Genomic DNA, 15,357 nt, shown 5'->3' with positions numbered 1-15,357 from the left:
ATATGCGTTATGATTATGTACATTCAGATGATCTATATTTCAATAAATGATTTAAATAATGTAGATGTAACTGTTTCATTTTTCAATCTTCATATTGCCTCCTGTGTTTTTGTGTGAAGAATAGTTCCTAGCGTTCAACTCAAGGACACAGAAAGCAAATGATTTATGAAATTCTCACATTGATAAAGGTATAGATATTTCCTTATTCAGCTGGTTTTTATATAGATTCCAACCAGTGAAAGTACTCCTCTAATCAACAAGCTCTTCAGAGAGCACCTACTTTCCTAACTTGCACTTCCTCTCCCTTCCTCTTCCTTTTCTACCTCTCCTTATATTTCCTCTTATCTCCTCGTACTTAACTCGCACTTACAGTAGTTACATTCCTGCACTTTTTATTCCTTATTCCTTACTAGGTCTCTGTTGTTCGTAGCTGGATTGTTTTCTCCTTTGGATAAAAGCGTCTGCTAAATGACTAAATGTAATGTAAATGTAATCAACAGATTTCAGACCAGATCTGGTACTGGCCTGGAGGAGATGAGGGCCAGATCTGGTAGTGGCCTGGAGGAGATGAGGGCCAGATCTGGTACTGGCCTGGAGGAGATGAGGGACAGATCTGGTACTGGCCTGGAGGAGATGAGGGCCAGATCTGGTAGTGGCCTGGAGGAGATGAGGGCCAGATCTGGTACTGGCCTGGAGGAGATGAGGGACAGATCTGGTACTGGCCTGGAGGAGATGAGAGCCAGACTTGCAGCCTTGGTAGATTCCTTCCCATCCTCCTGAGACGACTTCAGTGTGTCAAAGTGAAACACCAACACCACGCAGAAGCTTGGCTATTCACATGAATATTAATAACAATGTACCTCTATCACAGAATGTATTCAGTGTAAACCAACTTGTAGCACAAACTCTAAATTATTGAATTAATCAAGATAAGACATTGTTTGATAAGAACAATTAAGTTTTTTTTTTTTCAACCAACACCTTACAAGTCAGAGAGCCGAGCTTAAAGAAAAGAAAAGAGAGAGAGAAGAGAAGTGGTGCTGTAACATATAATTTCTCTGAACAGTGTAGCCTGACTGGCTTAGAGGCAGAAAAAAGAAAAAAAAGTGTTTATAGCTGTTATTTCAGCATACTACCACATGGTGGCAGTATAAATTAGCAAAGCCACTCTTGCAAGGTGAAACATTTTTACACACTATTGGGGCAGTATTTACAGTTTTTCTCAATTGTTTACACACTAAAACTTATGGAACTTATGACACAATGACCACAACCTGTAACTCATGTCCCAACTCCCTAAACCAATTCTGCTGAACTATAAACACCATTATCTGTTTTAGACCCAGATTTCAATTGTAAACACACTTTCTTCAAAACACTACACACAATTATCTGCTTTAGACCCAATTCTAAACCACACTTTCTTCAAAACACTACACACAATAATTTGCTTTAGACCCAGATTTTAATTCTAAACAACACTTTCATCAAAACACTACACACAATCCTCTCCATTATTGCACACTTCATCAATGCCAAATTTCCTTGTGTTCAGACAGAAAACAATGCCATCCAAATGGCAAAACTTCCATTTCCGATGCTTTTGCAATTTGCAATGAAAGCTTTAGCAATATAAGGGCCAAAGGTGAGCTCCTGGTCTAGAGAACAATGGATGGCAACATTGAAGTGAGAGGTGATTAGAGAGGCAGAGGAGTGAGAGTAAGAGGAGGAGGAGGAGGAGGAAGAGGAAGAGCAAGGAGGAGAGCCATTATCTCTGATGAGATTCGGGCAACTGTGGTCAACCATGTGGTCAACCATGGTTTGACCATGCAGGAGGCTGGCCAGAGGGTTCAACCAAACATAAGCCGCTTCTCAGTTGCATCCATTCTCCGGACATTCAGAAGAGAGAATAGGTAAGAAACACTACTATGACAGGAAAACACTTTGTTTGAATGCCTCATCAGGAGCATAATATTCTTGTATTTACAGTATTTTACATTGTACTGTATTTGTAAAATGAAACAAATACAAAGTGCAACCATTGATGACATATTCCTAAAAATCAATACAGTGAGCCTATCCACAGTGAACCATGTTCTAAGGTGGAACACCTTGAGAATGAAGCAGGTGTACAGGGTGCCTTTTGACAAAAACCCTGTCAGAGTCAAACAATTACGCTATAACTATGTGCAAGTAAGTCATATACATTTCCACAACTGATTGCGTCCTATCAGCACTGGCACATTACTGTACTGTATTGTAATCCAATTCAATGTTATTTTCAAGTGTTTCACAACACTGTGTAGGTCTATTTCTGATACAATATTGTCATGTTTGTTTCAGAGAGTTCTTGAGCTAGAACAGGATGCAGCCTAGTTTTTTTATTTTTGTTTGTTGACTGGTGGTGGCCTATTTTCTATTGTTTGTTCTGTGCAAATCATTTACACAGTTGTGTTTGCTGTGATGTATAGGCTACAGCACTTTTGGAAAAAATAAAGAAATATTTTAGTTGTTGTATTTTTGTGTTGTTTTATATTTGTGTTAAAACATTATACAGTTATATTTTACTACAGGAGTAAGTGTACAGTAACACTGAACATGAAAAGGCATAATGTTCCTGATAAGGCCTTCATAATGTTTTCCCATTTCAATGTAGTGTTTTAGGGTTAGGCACATCAGTGTTCAATTGATGCTTAGAATATCTACTCATATAATGGTCTGTGTTTGTCATTTGAAAACAAAATACCCTTTTGAGGTGACATAACACTGTTTTGAAAGCAAAGCAGCATTTTGCAGGAGATATAAAGGGTTTTGCATTTTGTGTGAGTGGTTTAGGGATTTGTGAGAAAACGAGGCATGCTTTCAAAAAATGTGTGTAAGCAATCGAGAAAAACTGTATACTTTTGCAGATTCACAGCTGAATTGAACTACCAGTGACTGTGGTGGTTTATACTATATTGGATAGCTGGTCCTTGTGTATGACAGAATGGCATCTTCTTGATCATAAAGTGTTAACACATCTTCAGTGGTAAGCACTGTCTACATCTCAGATAGAGCCTGCCTGTCTTTTCAGACTCTGCAGGATGGGGTCTGAGATTGGCACCTGCCATGGCATCATTACACACACACACACACACACACAAACACTCATGCGCGCGCACACACACACAAACACATGCACTCATGTGCGCACACACACACAGACACTCACTCACATATACTCTGTGCAAAGACACACACACAGACAAAGACAGAGTGAATTTTAAAAACCTTTATTGAAAAACAATTTAAGGATCAAAGTCAGATCAGTCTATACACCAGTTAAAAGAGTCTAGAGTCTGTTAGGAATACAATTGCCCCTCCAAGCAGAAAGCAATACAAGTGGGTAAAAAATTAGGCCACGTATCTTTCTTGTTTTGCCTCATCTTAATACCATCTGCACAGGGTGCACAAAGCAAATACACAATGCACTGGAATACATGAATGCACATCTATGTGCCCGTTGATTAAACGGCATTGCATAATGGGGCCATAACTCAATTCGAGGTCACAAAATCTTGACGTTGTTCGTAAAGCACTGGTCTGTCTCTTAGAGTTGTGGAATAGGTAGACCTACACTGGCCTTTATTGGACAAACCAATAAACTCCACCACCAAAGGCTGAACACAATTAATGGTGTTGTTGGGTAAGTTGTTTTCCCAGTTTTGCAAAGCATATGTGAGGTTAGGAGTAAAGGCGTATAGCAGCAGCATCTTCTCAGTTCCCTCATCAGTCGTAGTCAACGACCTGTACTTTTCCGTTGATTCGACGCGGTTGGAATGGATAACCAGGTGAGCGTAAAAGAGATAGGCGTTGAGCAAGTGATTTCTCTCTGTGTCGTTGACGTATTGTCCGTTCGCCTGAGCTTCATCCAGGACCTCTAGCGCGTAGTTGTGAAGAGTGCTTTTTACCTGTAACAAGCAACGGTTAGTTTCCAGCTCCATCTTCTTTTTGTCGTTGCCACTTCTTGGCAGCCGATCGAGACAATCGCTTATGGCAGCGCGCATCTTGGACAGAGCCTCGCCCTCACCGTGGAAGATCCGCCGCATGGGGTCTGGCAGCGGTGTCTGCCCCTTCATTTGCGCGGCCACGACATCGAAGAGCATGGCTAAGGCCAATGCCACCACACCTACCCCACCAAACACCACCGTTCCACTCCCTCCAAAGGTTGCCTGCAGACTCTGGTCGTAGCCAACCACCTGCTCAGGGGTGAGGGAGTCCCGCACCGAGGCATAATGGTAGTCCAGATGGTGGGAGGAGTTCACAGAGAGGTATTTCTCAAAGAGCGGACTAGCAGGGGCTTCAGACATGCCTCTGTAGGCAAACCCGACAGCCTCAGGGTAAGGTGTACTTGTGCATTCCATTATTATTAGCTGAAGCTGCTCGCCCAATTGTACCAACACGGAACCAATTGCTTCAAATGCAGATTCTAAGGCTTTGAACACAGATGATCCCATGTTTTAAGTCTGGTTGTACTTCCCTGGGCTAATTTTCTGATTTCTGATGTTATTGTCCTGACAGAAGTCAACTACTGACCCGCAGTATTCTGTATTTATATAATTTGTAACTGCTGACCTCAGCGATTTGACATGTGGCAATGCCTACCCCAAACTCCTTGTTTGTTTTGATTGCCTCATATTGATAACATACAAGGGTCAGGTGAAGTCTGTAAGGTTGTACTTTAACTGTAAAACTGAGTCTACTGTGTTCAACCCAGGGTGAGGTGGGTTTGTCCCCCCCCCCCCCCCCCCCCCTCTGGTTGCCACCCTTTGGGTTTGCTTGTTGCAACTGAGGATTTGCTGTTTTGTGATTAAGATCATAAGGCGTGAGCTTTGTGTCTGTTTCTATGGCGACTCTGACATGAATGTTGATGTAAGAGAGAACGGGTGAGAGGATAGAAGGTACCTGACCTGATTTGTAATATGCGTTATGATTATGTTCATTCAGATGATCTATATTTCAAAAAATGATTTTACAGTAATCATGTAGATTCAACTGTTTAATATCTCAGTCTTCATATTGCCTCCTGTTTTTGTGTGTGAAGAATATTTCCTAGTGTTCAACTCAAGGACTCAGAAAGCAAATTCATTTATGAAGTTCTAAAACTGATAGAGGTATAGATATTTCCTAATTCAGCTGGTTTTTATATAGATTCCAACCAGGGAAAGTACCCCTCTGATCAACAGATTTCAGGCCAGACCTGGTACTGGCCTGGAGGAGATGAAGACCAGATCTGGTACTGGCCTGGAGGAGATGAGGGCCAGATCTGGTACTGGCCTGGAGGAGATAAGGGCCAGATCTGGTACTGGCCTGGAGGAGATGAAGACCAGATCTGGTACTGGCCTGGAGGAGATGAAGACCAGATCTGGTACTGGCCTGGAGGAGATGAGGGCCAGATCTGGTACTGGCCTGGAGGAGATGAGGGCCAGATCTGGTACTGGCCTGGAGGAGATGAGGGCCAGATCTGGTAGTGGCCTGGAGGAGATGAGGGCCAGATCTGGTACTGGCCTGGAGGAGATGAGAGCCAGACTTGCAGCCTTGGTAGATTCCTTCCCATCCTCCTGAGACGACTTCAGTGTGTCAAAGTGAAACACCATAACCACGCAGAGAAGGACGTCTAAATAAACCACAAAAATCACATGAATAGTAATAACAACGCATCTCTATCACAGAATGTATTCAGTGTAAACCAACGTGTAGCACAAACTCAAAATTATTTAATTAATCAAGATAAGACATTGTTTGATAAGAACAATTAAGATATTGTCAGAGAGCCGACCTTAAAGAAAAGAGAGAGAGAAGAAAAGTGGTGCTGTATGATAACATATCATTTCTCATTGTAGCCTGACTGGCAGAAAAAGGGGAAAATAATAATAAAAAAAAGGATTTATACTTGTTATTTCAGCATACTACCACATGGTGGCAGTATAAACTAGCAAAGCCACTCTTGCCAGGTGAAACATTTGTACACTGTTTTGGGGCAGTACAGTAAATGCCATTTGTGGAGAATACCTTTGCAGTTTCACAGCTGAATTGAACCACCAGTAAATTGACTGTGGTGGTTTATACTATGTTAGATAACTGGTCCTTGTGTATGACAGACTGGCATCTTCTTGATTATGAAGTGTTAACACATCTTCAGTGGTAAGCACTGTCTACATCTCAGATAGAGCCTGCCTGTCTTCTCAGACTCTGCAGGATGGGGTCTGAGGTTGGCACCTGCCATTGCATCATTACACACACACATGCACTCATGCACACACATGCACTTACAAACACACACACACACACACACACACACACACACACACACAAACACACACACACACACACACACACACACACACACACACACACACACACACACACACACACACACACACACACACATACACACACACACTCTTTGTTTATTTTCATTTATTATGTATTTTTTTTATAGGGGATTGTTACAGTTTTTTCAATCATTTTCAACCTTGTCTCAATATGTCCATGTCCACTTTTGCAAAACTCTTCACACAATAGGATTAACAGACACACAACTCAGCACATCAGTTAACCTTGCAAAAACCACCTCCATAGTGCCGGTGCCAAAACACTCCACTGCAGTGAGCCTTAACAACTTTCGCCCTGTTGCAATCACCCCCACCATCATTAAGTGCTTCGTGAAGATGGTCCTGGCTCACCTCATAACCTGTTTACCCCCCACACTGGACCCCTTCCAATTCGCCTACCGCTAGAATAGGAGTACGGAGGATCCCTTTCTCACCTGGACAATACAGTGAAAACACCTTGAGAATGCTGTTCATAAACTTCAGTTCATCATCCCCTCCAAACTGACCACGAAACTCAGTGACCTGGGTATTTACATTTCCCTCTGCAACTGGATACTGATCTTCCTCTCAAATAGACCCCAGTCTGTTAGGTTAGAGAACCACACCTCCTGAACCCTCATCCTGAACACCGGCGTGCCACAGGGCTGTGTGCTGAGTCCTCTCCTATACTCCCTCTTCACCTACGACTGCAAACCTGTACATGGTTCTAATACCATTGTCAAGTTTGAAGACGACACAACGGTGATTGGCCTCATCAGCGACAACGATCAGTCCGCCTACTGAGAAAAGGTCCAGCACCTGGCGGAGTGGTGCACCGACAACAACCTGGCTCTCAACACCAAGAAGACCCAAGAGCTCATTGTGTACTTCAGGAAGAAAGCTGGCACATGTGACGCCAACAAAAGTGTGATCTTTGTGTTTTTCGTAATTTACTTTTATTCTGTGTAACAGGTTGCAGGGTGGGCAGTGCAGTAAACTGAGTAATCAGTCACAATTGGCAGTGAAAAGAAGGTTTTTAATTCGGTAAAGGTACAACTTAGGTATTGCTTCAAACACAGGCAAAAAGTAGGTTCTTCAAACCAAACTTAAAAGTCCAACACAAAATGTTCTTTGTCCCTCTTCCTTTATGGTTGTATAATAAACATAAACCTCAATTTACTTCCCTCAGTTCAGTCAGCTTCCAGTTGGCAGTCCAGGTCCTTTCAGGCTTGGGATTATCCTTCTCCCTTCCTGTTGCGCTTCACTAACACACCGTTCACACGTGCGCGTAAAGGCCGATTTATGGTCAGAGGCGTAAGCGCAAGCGCAAGAGGCCCTGCAAGCCCCTTGCGCGACTTGCGTGCGTCGGGCAATTTTTCTAGACTTGTGCCATTTTACGCAAGCCTATTGTTCTGGCGGTGAATTGCTTGGCAACACCCCCAACCATTTAGACGCAACGCGTAAGCACGTAGCAATTCATGCTCCCTTAACTGAGTATATCTCGGCCTTTAGAAGAATGCGTTGATGCGTCAGGGTTAACGGATCCCCATTCACTTTGAATAGGGTGACGTCATCCTTTGCCGTACTGAACGGACCCACAATTCAGTTCGGCAAAGGATGACGACACCCCATTCAAAGTGAATGGGGATCCGTCGCCCTTAACGGCTCAACGCATTCCAATGCATACGTGTCGTGTGAACGGTGTGTAAGCGCTTCAGCAATCGTTCCACACACGCTTCAAACGCACATCAGGTGCTCTCAGTCCTCTCTTGTGGCTCTCTCCCACACAACCGGCACCACCTGTCTTTACTGCTCCTACAATTAGGTGCCTTCAGCACCTACACCTGGGTGCCTGCTGCATTCTGGGGGCTGTAGTCATTTGACCGGCGGCCGTCTTGTGGTGTGGCAGCCAGTCCTCTAGAGTAAGCCACACCCCTCGGCTAGCTGGCCCATCGTGATGCCAACATCTGACAATACTGCTTTTATTAATTTTATTTTGAAGGAAAATAAAATTGCTCCATGCCAGGAAGTGATAAACGTTCAACGTCCAACGTTCGTTGTAAACTGAAAAGCCAAGTTCAATAAAGAAACTGCGGAGAACGCAAAAGTTGAGAAGCTGTTGCCCTGCCTCATCAATTATTTTGCTGAAATTTCAGAAAATTATCTGTCAGCTAGGTGCTGTTGCTGCGGTACCTGTTAGAGATTTTTGGTGGCCAGTACGGGGAGCGGCAACAAATGCGCAGGCTACAAGCACCTTCAGAATCAACTGTTTAAAGCAGCGCAGGGTTTTCCCTTATCGACTGACGACGGAGAGATGTCCTGCTATATCCAACCGTCAACCTAGATGGACAGGCACTGCCTTCGCCATACTGAGCACCTGTGAGGAATGGAAAGCTGAGACTGCTGTACACGTTGAACAACACTGAGAGTTGAGGGTGAACGAGATTCCTGGAAGAGATAACCGTGAGGAAGAGGGAAAAGAAGTCATGGCGGACAGTGAGAGAAAAGGCTTTGTGTGGAGCATCAAGAAGAGTCTACTCATTCTGAAAGATGATGAACTTTTCCAATTGGCAACGCACGTCGGTCCTGCACCAGGGAAGGATTCATCCATCCACGCTTCAGGTTGGAGATGAAGAGGGTTGCTTTGAGTACATTTAGCTTTCAAGAACAGTGAGACGTTGGTAGAGTCTGAGGATTCAGGTGTGGCTGTGTAGTTAGACCTTAATTACACAGTTTAAAGTTTTTTCCAGTCATTTTCACACTTGTTTCGATACCATGTACACTTTTTCAAAACACTTAACACATTCAGCATATCAGTAGACTATGTGAACTAAACTGTAGATACTCTTTCATTGCTTAGATACATTGTACATTGAGCGATTAAGTAGTTTAATGGGAGAAAGCACATGCTGTAGTAATGGCAGCATGAGTCACTTTTTGGTGAAGTGAGGTGTGTGTCTGTAAATCCCACCGTGTGAAGAGTTTTGAACAAGTGGCCATGGTATTGAGACAAGTGTGAAAATGGTTGGTAAAAAACTGTAGTATAGAGTCAAGGAGTATCTCTTTCAAAAAGAATGAGTGGAAATCGCCCTCTATCACATACATGGAGAAGCACATGTGTTTCCTGTTACACACACACAAATACACAACACACACACACACACACACGTAGAGTCTCTCTCTCTTTCATATACATACACACACACACACTGAGGTGTGGACACACACAAACACATGCACAGATAGTCAAGCCCAAAAAAAGCAAGATAGAGGACTGATTCAAAAATAATCATTATCCGAAAGGCTCTCCTTCACAGTCACCTGAGGCAGCCAATCATCTTGCGACAACAGGCTTCATCACGTAATACAGCTTAGCCCATGGTCATACCCACTGACTTGCTTTTACATCAGTCTTGGACAACTCCTTTTAAGCCCCTTTGAATGACTGTCCTCAGAAACCCAAATCTAAAATCAAAAATCCCAAAAAAATAATTTAGCTACAAAGCATACAACTCCTATCTCCACTGGTCTTGTGTTCATCCGCAAACCTCATTCCCTCGCTTGCTCTACCAGTTCCGTATACTTCAGGTTCTTCCTTTCAAAGGCTTCCTGAATTGCCTCTTCAAAAGGAAATCTTTATGCATGTACACTGCCTTAATGTGAACAATGGACCAGTTTGGGCTCAACAGACTGCATGGCCTTCAATGATCTTCAAATGACACACATCACTTATTACTGTGTTGGTTACACAACTTTGCGTTTTCTTCTAGTTTGCCTTTTTGTTTCCTCAAGCACTTCTGAGCGTTGTGGTTTTGACTTTCTACTATTGTGTGTTAGAGTTTTGGACACTTAGGGCCTGATTTACTAACAGGATTGCGCCCATTTCAGGCGTAAAATAGCGGCCGTAAACATAAAACGGTATTTACTAAGGGGGCGCATTTGAGTAGAGGCGCATATTAACGCTTTGTGGGTGTGGACGGGGAGGGCACGGAAACGTGGGTGGAAACATGGGCGTGAAGCGCAAATATATGGGAGGAGAGAAGATAAGTGTGCCTAATGATGTATTGCGTGGTATTTACTAAAACTGCCTGGCGAGCGCACGTCTCTAATTTGCGGAATAATTATCCGCCTCATAAAAGCACGTCTTAACCAGGAAACGCATTTCCATTGAGTCTAAAAACGTTGATATGGCAGCAGTTATAAGAGCAAGGCGAAGATATAGACAGAGACAGCGCACAGAAATATTTTTTTCAATTCGTACTACATTTTTTCAGTTAAGCGATCCACAAATCATTAGACGGTAGAGGTTAACCAGCCACGCAATACTTCAATTACTGAACCAGATCAGAGACGACATCGAACCCTCCAACCGGAGATCACATTCCATTCCATCAGTTGTTAAACTCCGGACAACATTGCAAATATTGGCATCGGATCATTTCAAACAGTTATAGCATCAGCAGTTGGTATACCTCAGCCTTCACTCAGCCAAATATTCAACCAGGTACTCGACGAGTTGCTACGGCGCACTGGTCAATACATTTCCCCACTGCCATAGCTGAAATTAGAGACATCAAACAGGACTTTTTTTGAAATCGCAAACTTTCCGAACGTAATTGGAACCATTGATTGCAGCCACGTCCATATATATTGTAGTGAACCCATGTCCCTTGTAGAAATTATTAATCTCGCCATGTACACATCTATATTGTTATAATAGACAGTTTATGCATTAATGCCACCAATAGCATATTCTTTATAATCGTGTTCTTTTAAACATCTCGCTGTAGGTGATGGCGGGCAGAACAACAATATAACAGCGCACACATTGAATCAGGTCCAGTGATTGAGCGAACGTGAACCAATATATCTATCTCCTCTTCGCTGAACCTTCATTTTCTCTTCCTAAATAAATACCACGGAAAATGCGCAAAAACACTGTGCGTTAATGTGCGACCGCAGATTAAGCTGCAGTCGCAATGTTAGTAAATCAGGCCCTATAGGGCGGAGTAAACACAGATTGCCCAGCGCGGATCTGATTTGATAAATACCACGGAAAATGCGCAAAAACACAGTGCGTTGATGTGCGACCGCAGATTAAGCTGCGTTCGCAATGTTAGTAAATCAGGCCCTTAATCTTCTGAGCGTTTGTCACCAGTTCTACTTTTGTGTTCATCCCGTTTTTTCCCCCTGTCCCGCTGGTTCTGGCTATTTCAAATCAACCCCATCTTCTTACGTCTTTGTGTCATGTGCTCACTGGAAGACCCACACAGGTTTTGTAGCTTGAGTTTTGCACAGATGATGGCTTGTATGGCTCTGAATAGAGTGAAGCTGCAGTACCTCTTTCAGAATGAATGAGGGGATATCTCTCCCTCTCACACGTGCATGGAAAAATGTGCTTCCTTTCACACATGAAAACACAGCTACAAGCACACACACACTCACAAATACATAGTTTCACTCTCTCACACACACACGCACATGTGCTAAATTGCTTATTTTGTAAACTCCAAACAACTTTGTGTTAACAGGTGAAAATAATGAAAATTAAAGCTGCAAGCAGCGTTGAACGGGCCCGAGCACGCGCGCACGTCGGGGAAGGCGCTGGTCGATGGGCGACGCGCACCGCACAGCCGTCCTTCAAGCGTAGAGCAAGCCGTGAGAATGCCACGTACATCAAAACATTGCACCAATACAGCGTAAAGAATAAAGAAAGCGACGTTTCCAACCACAAACAGGTGGCGCTATAGGCGAGTGGCATTATAGGCATATGTCCGTGTTCAGGCTGTGTCCAGTGTCCACCCTATGAAGTTTGGTCAGGATCGGACAATGTGCGATGTTTCCAACCACCAACAGGTGGCGCTATAGGCGAGTGGCATTATGGGGATATATACGCGTTCAGGCCGGGTCCAGCGTTCACCCTATGATTTTTGGTCAGGATCGGACAATGCAGGCTAGAGTTTTAAGTGACTTTGTGGTTTGAGCGAGCACTGGCGAGTCGTAAAAGTTTGAGGGTCTGCCACGCCCACACCTTTGAGATTTTGGACAATCCCTCAATACAATTTGATCCCCCATGGCGGAAGAGTATCCTGACCAAGTTTGAAGGGATTTCCATTAAATCTGTAGGAGGAGTTCGATCAGACGCCAGGTGTGGAAACAGAGTGACGATTCCAACCACCAACAGGTGGCGCTATAGGCATGTGGCATTACCGGGTCCAGCTTCCACCCTATGACGTTTGGTCAGGATCGGACAATGCAGGCTGGAATTAGAAGTGACTTTGCGTTTTGTGGCGAGCACCGGTGAGTCGTAAAAGTTTGAGGGTCTGCCACGCCCATACCTTTGAGATTTTCAAAAATCCGTACATACAATTTGATCCCCCATGGCTGAAGAGTATCCTGACCAAGTTTGAAGTCATTCCCATTAAATCTATAGGAGGAGTTCGATCAGATGCGAGGTGAGGTGAGGTGATTCAGTCAAAACGCAACTTCCTGTTGACCTGCCACCATGGCGGCAATACACTTTTTGTTGCGTCTGGGCATGATAAAGGTGTGTACCGAATTTCGTCAAGCTATGCCAAACTAACCCCAATGCATAGGGGTATTTGCAATGTTCTAGGGGGCGCTATAGAGTCATTTTGCCCCGCCCGAAAATTCTTTCAACGCAAAAGATCTTAGAATTCCCGGCATAACGTCCCTGCCAAAATTGGTGCGTTTTCAAGAAAGTTTCGCACAGAACAAAATAGAAAAACAATAGGGCTTCGCTGCTTTCAGCAGCTCGGGCCCTAAAAATGTAGTTGTACTCCAAGCTTCTGTCCTGGTCTAGCAAACTCAAAAGTGTTTTTATATGTCGGTTAATCATAATTATTGCCAGGCCTTGTCTCTGTGTGCCTACACGTGTTTGTGTGTGTGCAGGGGCGGCCTTTCCTACAGGCGGTATAGGCGGTCGCCTAGGGCGCCACTCAGAGGGGGGCACCATAAACTGCGCCCACTTTACTGGGCAGAGTTTTTCTGCGCCCCCTTATATATCTCCAACCAATATTTTGACATTACAAAAAAATCTAACGTTAGGGTAAAATGAGCCAAAAAACGAAAACGGAAGGGGTACGTACCTCCTTGGAGTTGTCAGATCATGCTAGCACAGTGAGGCGTTGGATTATAGTGTGTGTGTGTGTGTGTGTGTGTGTCTAATGAAGAGGCTAAAGCCATCCGGGGCGCAATTTAAGAAGAAAAGAAGAAGAGAAATGTGGCAAGGATAAAGGCTATTGCGTAATTTTCGATGTGTCATGAAAGCTCTTTCAGCTCTTTCAAGTAATCATAACAACGTTAGTTTTGGTCGAGCGAGCTAGCCAGTTTAATTAGACATGATTGAACTTATCAAGAGCTATGCATCTTGGAATAAAAAAAGTATGTCCGGCTGTCCAAATACACCAAAATGCTTAATAACTAGATGATAGTTACATTTAACAAATAATGATAATACTGTAACGTGCCGGCATAGTCACCCCATAATGCCGTGCGGCGGGCGCATACTTTTCTATGTGTGATGCACAAGCGCTCAACGATTGCCCCTAACAATGTACCTTACTGTTCTTATTGCATGTCGTTGTTCCTTGTTGGGACTGAGTTTATACAGGTATGTGACGGTTACACAGTCTGTTCGAGATAACTTAAAGCCCGTGCCATTTTGACACTGTGTTGTGTTTAGTATAATAAAAAGCCATAACACATTACGCACTTCCGTGATTTGTTACAATACCTTTGTAATATCATTTTAGATTCACTTTTAGAAGACTAAGACTAAGAAATTATCTGCCGGCGATTGGGAAGATGAAGTGGAGGTGTGTGTGTCCATAGAACACTCTATAGCCCGCACACTCTCCACGTCGATCAACCGGTTTGTTAGTCCATAAACAGTTGAACAGGGGGGCGTGGCCTGTGCGTAGTTCAGCACAGCACAGGCCAGACATTTTCTCAGTGATTTTGTTCTTCAATTAATGTTTGTTCATCGTTGCGATCGCTGTTGTGTTTATGTGAAAGAAATGCAGGTTTTACAGGGCAAAATAGCGTTTGAAAGCAATTCCGTTTTCATGGGGAACAAAAGTATATTTTTGGGGGGGGGGGGGGGTGAAGGCGCCAGGAGTGAAGCTCGCTTAGAGCGTCAAATGTGCTAGGGCTGCCCCTGTGTGTGTGGTGTGTAGGTGTGTGTGCGTGTGTGTTGGGAGTTAGGAATGGACCTCACATTCACAGAACTGTGAATCGCACTGCCTCTGTGTCATTTTCCACAGAGCCTGCATGATTTCCATTTGCTTTGATCAGTGTGCTCAACAACAAATATCTAACCAGTTATGATGTGTTCACAGCCCTTTCAGCCAAGCAACTGCCAGCTGTGGCACAGCCCATACCATGTCAGGCCTCAGTGCTTGTGGCCTCCCTTTTCTAGAGAGGCAGTCATCAAACTATGCAGAAGTAAGCTGAGTAAAGCTGACAGAGCCTGAGGAATCACAGCTTTAGTCCAAGACTGGACATAAAAACATTCTGGCGCAACTCTTTAGAATGCTACTGACCAGATCATGGAGTTATCAAGTTTACATCAAGGACAGAGGCAGGAAAAATAATCACAGTTCTTAAACATATAAATGAGATGGAGCAGTACTGATTGCATGGCATTTGGGACTCAGTAAACACACACACAAACACACACATATATACACACACACACACACACACACACACATGCACAAACTCGGAGAGAGAGAGAGAGAGATTCTAATGTAATTTATGCAGGTAATTATACTAATATAAGACCAAAGCAAAAAAAGCTTTCAAGCACAGAGGTGTTAAATTCAGTATATGTCTAGTAACACAAGTAAATATCATTATACTACCACAATGCCAAAAGAGAGAATTAGCATTTACAATCAATATTTTTGTCACCTCAGTATGAACACATTTGAAGAGAGGCTCATTGATTTGTCTCAACACTCAAGATGGAAATCTTACAGAC

The sequence above is a fragment of the Sprattus sprattus genome (genome assembly GCF_963457725.1).
Source record: "Sprattus sprattus genome assembly, chromosome: 2".
Classification (NCBI taxonomy): domain Eukaryota; kingdom Metazoa; phylum Chordata; class Actinopteri; order Clupeiformes; family Clupeidae; genus Sprattus; species Sprattus sprattus.
This window is presented reverse-complemented; position numbering follows the sequence as displayed.